Here is a 6000-nt window from a genome sequence, read left to right on the forward strand (position 1 = left end):
CATGCCTTTGTTTGAAGAGCCACCTCTTGGCTGGTAAAGAGGAATCTTTGACTCTCCGATACTGAAAGACCAACATTTTTGTCTGCAAATGTTCAACTCGTTGAGTAATAAATAAATAACTTTCTTTAACCATCCCCTGTCAACATTTCTAGCTTATTTTTTCTTCTAGAATGAGCAATGGTTCACTAAGTTCTGGTCAAAGCACAAGTTTTCTCAACAAATAAATAATTCATGTGAAGCAGTGCAACACAATGGAAAGTGTCACTATGGTGTCAGATGTGGCCATACCAATGCCTGAGCACATTTAGGTGCCTGGTTGTACTAGATGCATTGAGTTTAATGATGACACTCTCCATGAAACATTACAAATGTTGCAGTTTTGTTTTCATACCCCTGGACCTGTAACGGGAGTTTGCAGCCAGTTTATTCTCCTGATTTGCTGCTGTTAAGGCCTTCACCTTCGCAGGAGCCATTCACTATCAAAGTGGAATCAACATAAGAAAAGGCCTACTCTCAGTCTCGCTGCGTTTCCGAGCACAGATGCTGTTGTGGCTGTGGCTTTTAATTTCTTTCTTCTTTTTAATTCTTAACTTCAAGTAGCGGAACGGACGAAAACAGCATTCAAGAAGATTGTCCAAGCGTAGGAGGAGCGGCCCGGCGAGAAGCGGGAAGAGATGCTATTCGCTTTGGGGTGGTTACGTAATATCTCACTTGCCTCTCTCTGCGGAATGCCAGGATAGTGTTTGTAAACAGAGCGGCCATGTGCGTGTGCTCACGTGGAGGAAGCTTTTGAGTCGCTGCCCTTGCTGTCTCACCCCTGAGGTAAACCCTGACATCGATACATGCTCACAGGGCCAGCAACACTCCCTCCAGCGCTGTGCCACTCAAAAAGAGCCTTATCACTCCCACTCCATAATTACGCCTCAGCCGGCTAACAACGTACAGGCTTGTGAAAAAAGAAGGCCACAAATCATATTTGGGATTCACAGTGTGTCTGGTGTGGCAATTACTGATAACATTTTTGCATCCCAGACTCATAAAAGCATTATTACTATTGCACATTCCCATCGATGACCAATAAACCACTCCCAAGCCATTTTTACATCAAAGTCTCCTTAACAAGGTACGGCCTTCGTGGGACGGAAAGCCAAGATTCTTGTTGGGGTTTGGGGTGGATCTGGTTTGGCAATTACTAATAACTGACATATTTTTGGTGATTTTTCTTGGCTTCAGTTAATAGATATTCTCTGAATTTAGACAAGCACGCAACTCTCTCAAACCCACAATGATTCACAGGTCAGAAGACTGTTTGATACATTCATCAGGCTCCAAAACTGGTTAGTGCACACAGCATGGATAATTGTCTAGTAAACGGTAAAATTCACGCAAATATCAGGATGACGTTTAAACCTTCACCATCAAAACTTCACAGGGATGACTGAGGCAAACACTGACATTTTTCAGTGCTCAGCTTTTAATAACAAGAAACCTCACACAGCTGTGCATTACTGATGGTAAGTTCTGTGAGAATGTATATAAATGTGTTTAAAACTGTGGCAACATCCATTATGTTTACTTGCACACTTATTTTCCACTGTTATTCCAAGTATGGCAATATTCAGAATTTGACATGGGGCAAGTAAATAGGATATGCTATTACTCAAATTCGAATTTAGCTTTTTCTAATTAAAACGTGGGATATACTGATTTTATTGGGGTTTTAGGAGCATTCTTTGGATATGTATACAACACATCCAGAATATGTGTTGCATCTGGGGTTTTTATGGTATTGTGGATATAAAATAAAGTTAGAGAGGGTGTAGCTATAGGATGTATATCAAGGAGGTCTTTTAACATTAATCAGAGTTGCATATAAAGAGGGATATTGGTGGAACATTAATTTTCATTAGCCATGTAAACAGCTCAGTTGAAATATTTTCTTTTTTGGAATAAGGACAAAAAAACTGAATATTTTGTGCTTGTAAACATGCTCATTCAGATTCCGTTGCAGAAACACATGATTGTGGTTTGCTGCTTCTCTCTTGCTCTCTATAGAAAAACAACCCCCAATAGCAGACAAGAGGGAAATCAATATTGTAGAAATCAATACAACACTCAGTATCTCGCCATTTTGTCTCAGGAAAGCAGTCAAGCTATGACCAGTCAGCCAGCAGGTAGTGTAATCTAAAATGTCTAACCTGCCACTGGGCCGATTTTTCTGTGTCATTTGTGCAACAGCCCCTGGCTGGAAATATGATGCGTGGGCTGGACAGAGCAGGGTCAGAGGTGAGGGCTTGGGTAAGGGCTTGGGTATTGTAAGTGGACAGCATTGTTGTAGAACGCTATGGCAACTGGACATTCTTCCCAAAGGTGATATTGTCTTTCCCTTGGGAGTGACATAAAGGGGACTTACGGCCATGACGAAGGAGCAATCCAACCGCAAGGCTTTATCTGTAGGTGTGGATAGATGAGAGAAGCTATGTGCATGTGATTGATCTATCTGGCCCTTCCCCCACTCTGCCCCATTAAGGCTCTGTTGCCTTTTCAGCTGCTGATGTAACAGCAGCCTTGCAGAATCTCATGACACCCTCAGCAATACTGTATGCTTTTATTTTTAAATTTTATAATATGGAGTTATCTGAGGATGGTAATCCTTATGCAGGTCAGGATTAGCATTTGTAAATCCTGTACAGCACAACAGTACATCTGAACACAAAGGGAGCACAAATTGTACACGCAAACTGTGACAGCTATTAATAATGTGCTTTCATTTTGTATACGAAATGCAGTGAAATAGGTTAGATGCAATCCATCCAAACTATGCAGCAGATATAAAGTACAATATCATGTTTAAGGTACTTAAGGAGTAGTTAAAAATAAATCAAGCAATCCAAAATTAGACTACTTCCTTGTTGTGAGCTAGTTTGAGCTGCTTAAAAAATAATTCCTCTAAATTTAAGTAACTAAAAACAGAACAAAACAAAAAAATCCATGACCTAATCCAGTCGTTCACACGAAACATTATTTACAGTGTCTTAACATTATAAATGGGGCAACGGGACCGCCACACATGCACGCACCCATACATGTATGCACACGCACACAAAAGCGGGTATCACCTGATCCCATGCAGTCACAACAAACTTTATGGAGTACTATGGAGAACACCACTGCTTAAGCACTCCTGTTGACACTACAGAGTCAATGACCATGCTTACCATATCAAAACACTGTCATGCCATTGCGTCAGAGGGGCACACTGCCATTGTTGGTTCAAAAGTTTCTTGACAGGTCATTGGGAATAAAAATGCGATTCTCTTCCACTACAAGCAGATACTTTTTAGGGTAGTGTATGTCTGTGTGTGTGTAGTAGTAGTGTAGTGTAAGACCGAACACAGATATGAAGCATGTAAGCATGAGCATTTTAGAATAAATGATTAATTCAGACATGCAAAGGGAACATTTGGCATATCTCCTGTTATTATCTGTTAACACAAAAGCCTCTGTTACTGTTAGTTTATGTTTCACAAAACTTCAGCACTGGCTTAAACTAAAACTGAGGCCCTGCATTGCTCCTGCAGGCAGCCTACTCTGTCAGGTTACAATGCCCAATTAAAGGTCAGTCATTATTCTCCACCTTCCAGGCAGGCCTTTACTATGCTGTTTTACCTGAGGCCATGCTGTAGCTACATTATGACTGTGGTAAGTAGAATACACAAACTCAATACACAAACCTGAGGGAGATCTGTTATATTCTAATGCACCATTCAGATGTTAATCTTGAAGCAGCACTTAGTTAATTCAGGGAGGAAAACAAACTAACAACAAATTAGCTGTTTCCTAATTGAGATTAGACCTGATGTCCTGTAACAAATCTGAATTTACATGCTGTTATCATGTATTTAACTACTGCACCTCTTAAGTATACACATACTAACACAAAACCCTGAGCTGTCATGGTATACAGGTGATTATCTCACTGCTATTGCTTTATTGTTGTAGTTTATTTCTCTAACAGGTGAAGTATCAGGTCAGCTTTTTGTTATTATAAACTAATCCTTTTAAAATATAGGACACTGTGAAGTTACTGTTGGTTTAGGTTGAGTCATATAATAATATGTTTGTTGTTGCTCTCTGGCAACAAACCCTTGTTTAGCCACTAGTTAGAGGGGAAAAAAGAAAAAGAAAAACCTGCTCCAGAATTACCATTCTTGTTCCCCCAGTTAATGGTGCGGTAGGATTGAGTTTCAGTTCCTTCAGAGCTTTCTGACCTTGTCTGCCTTCACTACACTCAACCACCACAATTGTCCCCTCTTTTGCTTCTTGTTGGGATTTAGCCTTTGTGTCTTCCTGTCATTCTGTGGTGAAAGCAATGAAAGCTGATTCACAGAGATACACAAAGCCAGAAGCTATTCCACTGCTATGCAGACACTGTGCACTAACTGCTGGACATGTTCAGGTTAGACTTACTAACTCTGCCTACATACAGTCTCCCTCCTGAACAGCACAAACACACACATACACACCTATAGATATCTAAATAAGTAGCCACAGAGGGTACTACTGTATGGACCTATGCATATTTAATAAAAAATATCATCTTTCTGTAATAGCCATTAATTACACATATATGTTAAAAATGTGTTTCCCCTCTTAAAACAAAGGCACTCATTCAAAAACACACATATTACACACTCAAAGACACCTTTAATTACATGTGCCTGATAAAAAAAAAGCAAGGTTGAAATGTTGAGCAAAGACAGAGAGCCCTATACAGGCACTTACATTAGGCTATGCTTAAAGAAAAACTCCTGAACAAGCAGTCTAAGTACACCATTTTCTGTGATGCATTCAAAAGCAGCAAGAATGTTGAGTGACCACAGGCCACTCAGGAAAGCAGAGAAAGTGTCTTTCAATTTCAGCTGGCAAAAAAAGAAAGAAAATCGTCAGCCATGTTGGAGTAGCTTTATCTAATATCCCCTCCTTATTATGTTGGCTCTTGCTTTTACGGTGGGGGACATTTGCTACACCTCGCTCTAACACAAAAACCACCAAAAATACACCTAAGGTTACAGGGGATTAGGATAAGCAGAGTATTAAACCACTGAGCAAATTCTCACCTCCTTTTTACGTCCCTCCACTTTGTAGAAATTCCAACAAACCGTCTAGATCTCCTCTTTAACAAATCCTAAAGGGCAGCCATCTTGCCTCCTTCTGTTCTTCTATGAAACAGACTATCCTCCACATCAATATTCATGGAAACCACTCTGACGTCGGATCTCATCATCAGGAGAAGCCCGGGTGTCGCTGTTTGCCGGCTTGAGAAGCACACTCATATGTGACTCTGGTGTAAAGGCAGTAGAGGCACGCAGAGTGGACAAGATGTTGTTGCAGGTCAGGGGGAAGAGCCTTTGCTTTGCTGGCAAACTCAAATAATCACAAAATCACTTTCCTGCTGAGTCCTTCCCACACAAAGAGACAGGTTTTCTTTCCCCCCTCTGCTCCCTCCTCTTTTTTTTCTTCTTCCCTCAGCCGCACACAATAGTGAACACTATGATGGCTGCCCTGAAGCACTGGAGTGGATTCAGTGAGCAGGACAGGACTCAACCCCCCCCCCCCAGTGCACTTTATGTTGAATATTGCACTGGTCTCAACTGTCTGACTGTGGCAGAGTAGAAGAAACCTCCACCCCCTTCCTTTTCTCAGACAGGAAGCCAAGTGACTCAGGGGTTTTTCCCTCTCTTTTCACTCTGTCTATCTTGACTTCCTTCTTTCATTTTCTTTCTTCCTCTGTCATAGGTTAAGGAAGTTCCCCCTTTCATGTAATAGCACTCATTTTTGGGAGCATTGCAGCAACAATCAGATGTGGCCAGTTTGGAGCCCAACCAGTTGAGCAATGTGCTCATTTCCAACGGCTGTGTCTTATTTTGGCACGCCTTGGCTGACTGGCTGGCTGACTGGTAGGCTGGCTCATTTTTAGAGTGGGGTGTAAGACAACTC

The 6000-nt window shown here is 41.3% G+C and overlaps 1 protein-coding gene across 1 annotated transcript in view; it reads right to left on the reverse strand.

Moving 5' to 3' along the window:
• The window catches only part of tet2 (tet methylcytosine dioxygenase 2), a 28758-nt gene extending 23127 nt beyond the window's left edge, over nucleotides 1-5631 (reverse strand). The window contains exon 1 of the mRNA XM_018695699.2: nucleotides 5121-5631. The gene's annotated coding sequence lies outside the window, so the exon portion shown is untranslated. The remainder of the gene's footprint in view (nucleotides 1-5120) is intronic.
• Nucleotides 5632-6000: the final 369 nt, after the last annotated feature.

This window comes from Lates calcarifer, linkage group LG5, assembly GCF_001640805.2.
Source record: "Lates calcarifer isolate ASB-BC8 linkage group LG5, TLL_Latcal_v3, whole genome shotgun sequence".
NCBI lineage: Eukaryota > Metazoa > Chordata > Actinopteri > Centropomidae > Lates > Lates calcarifer.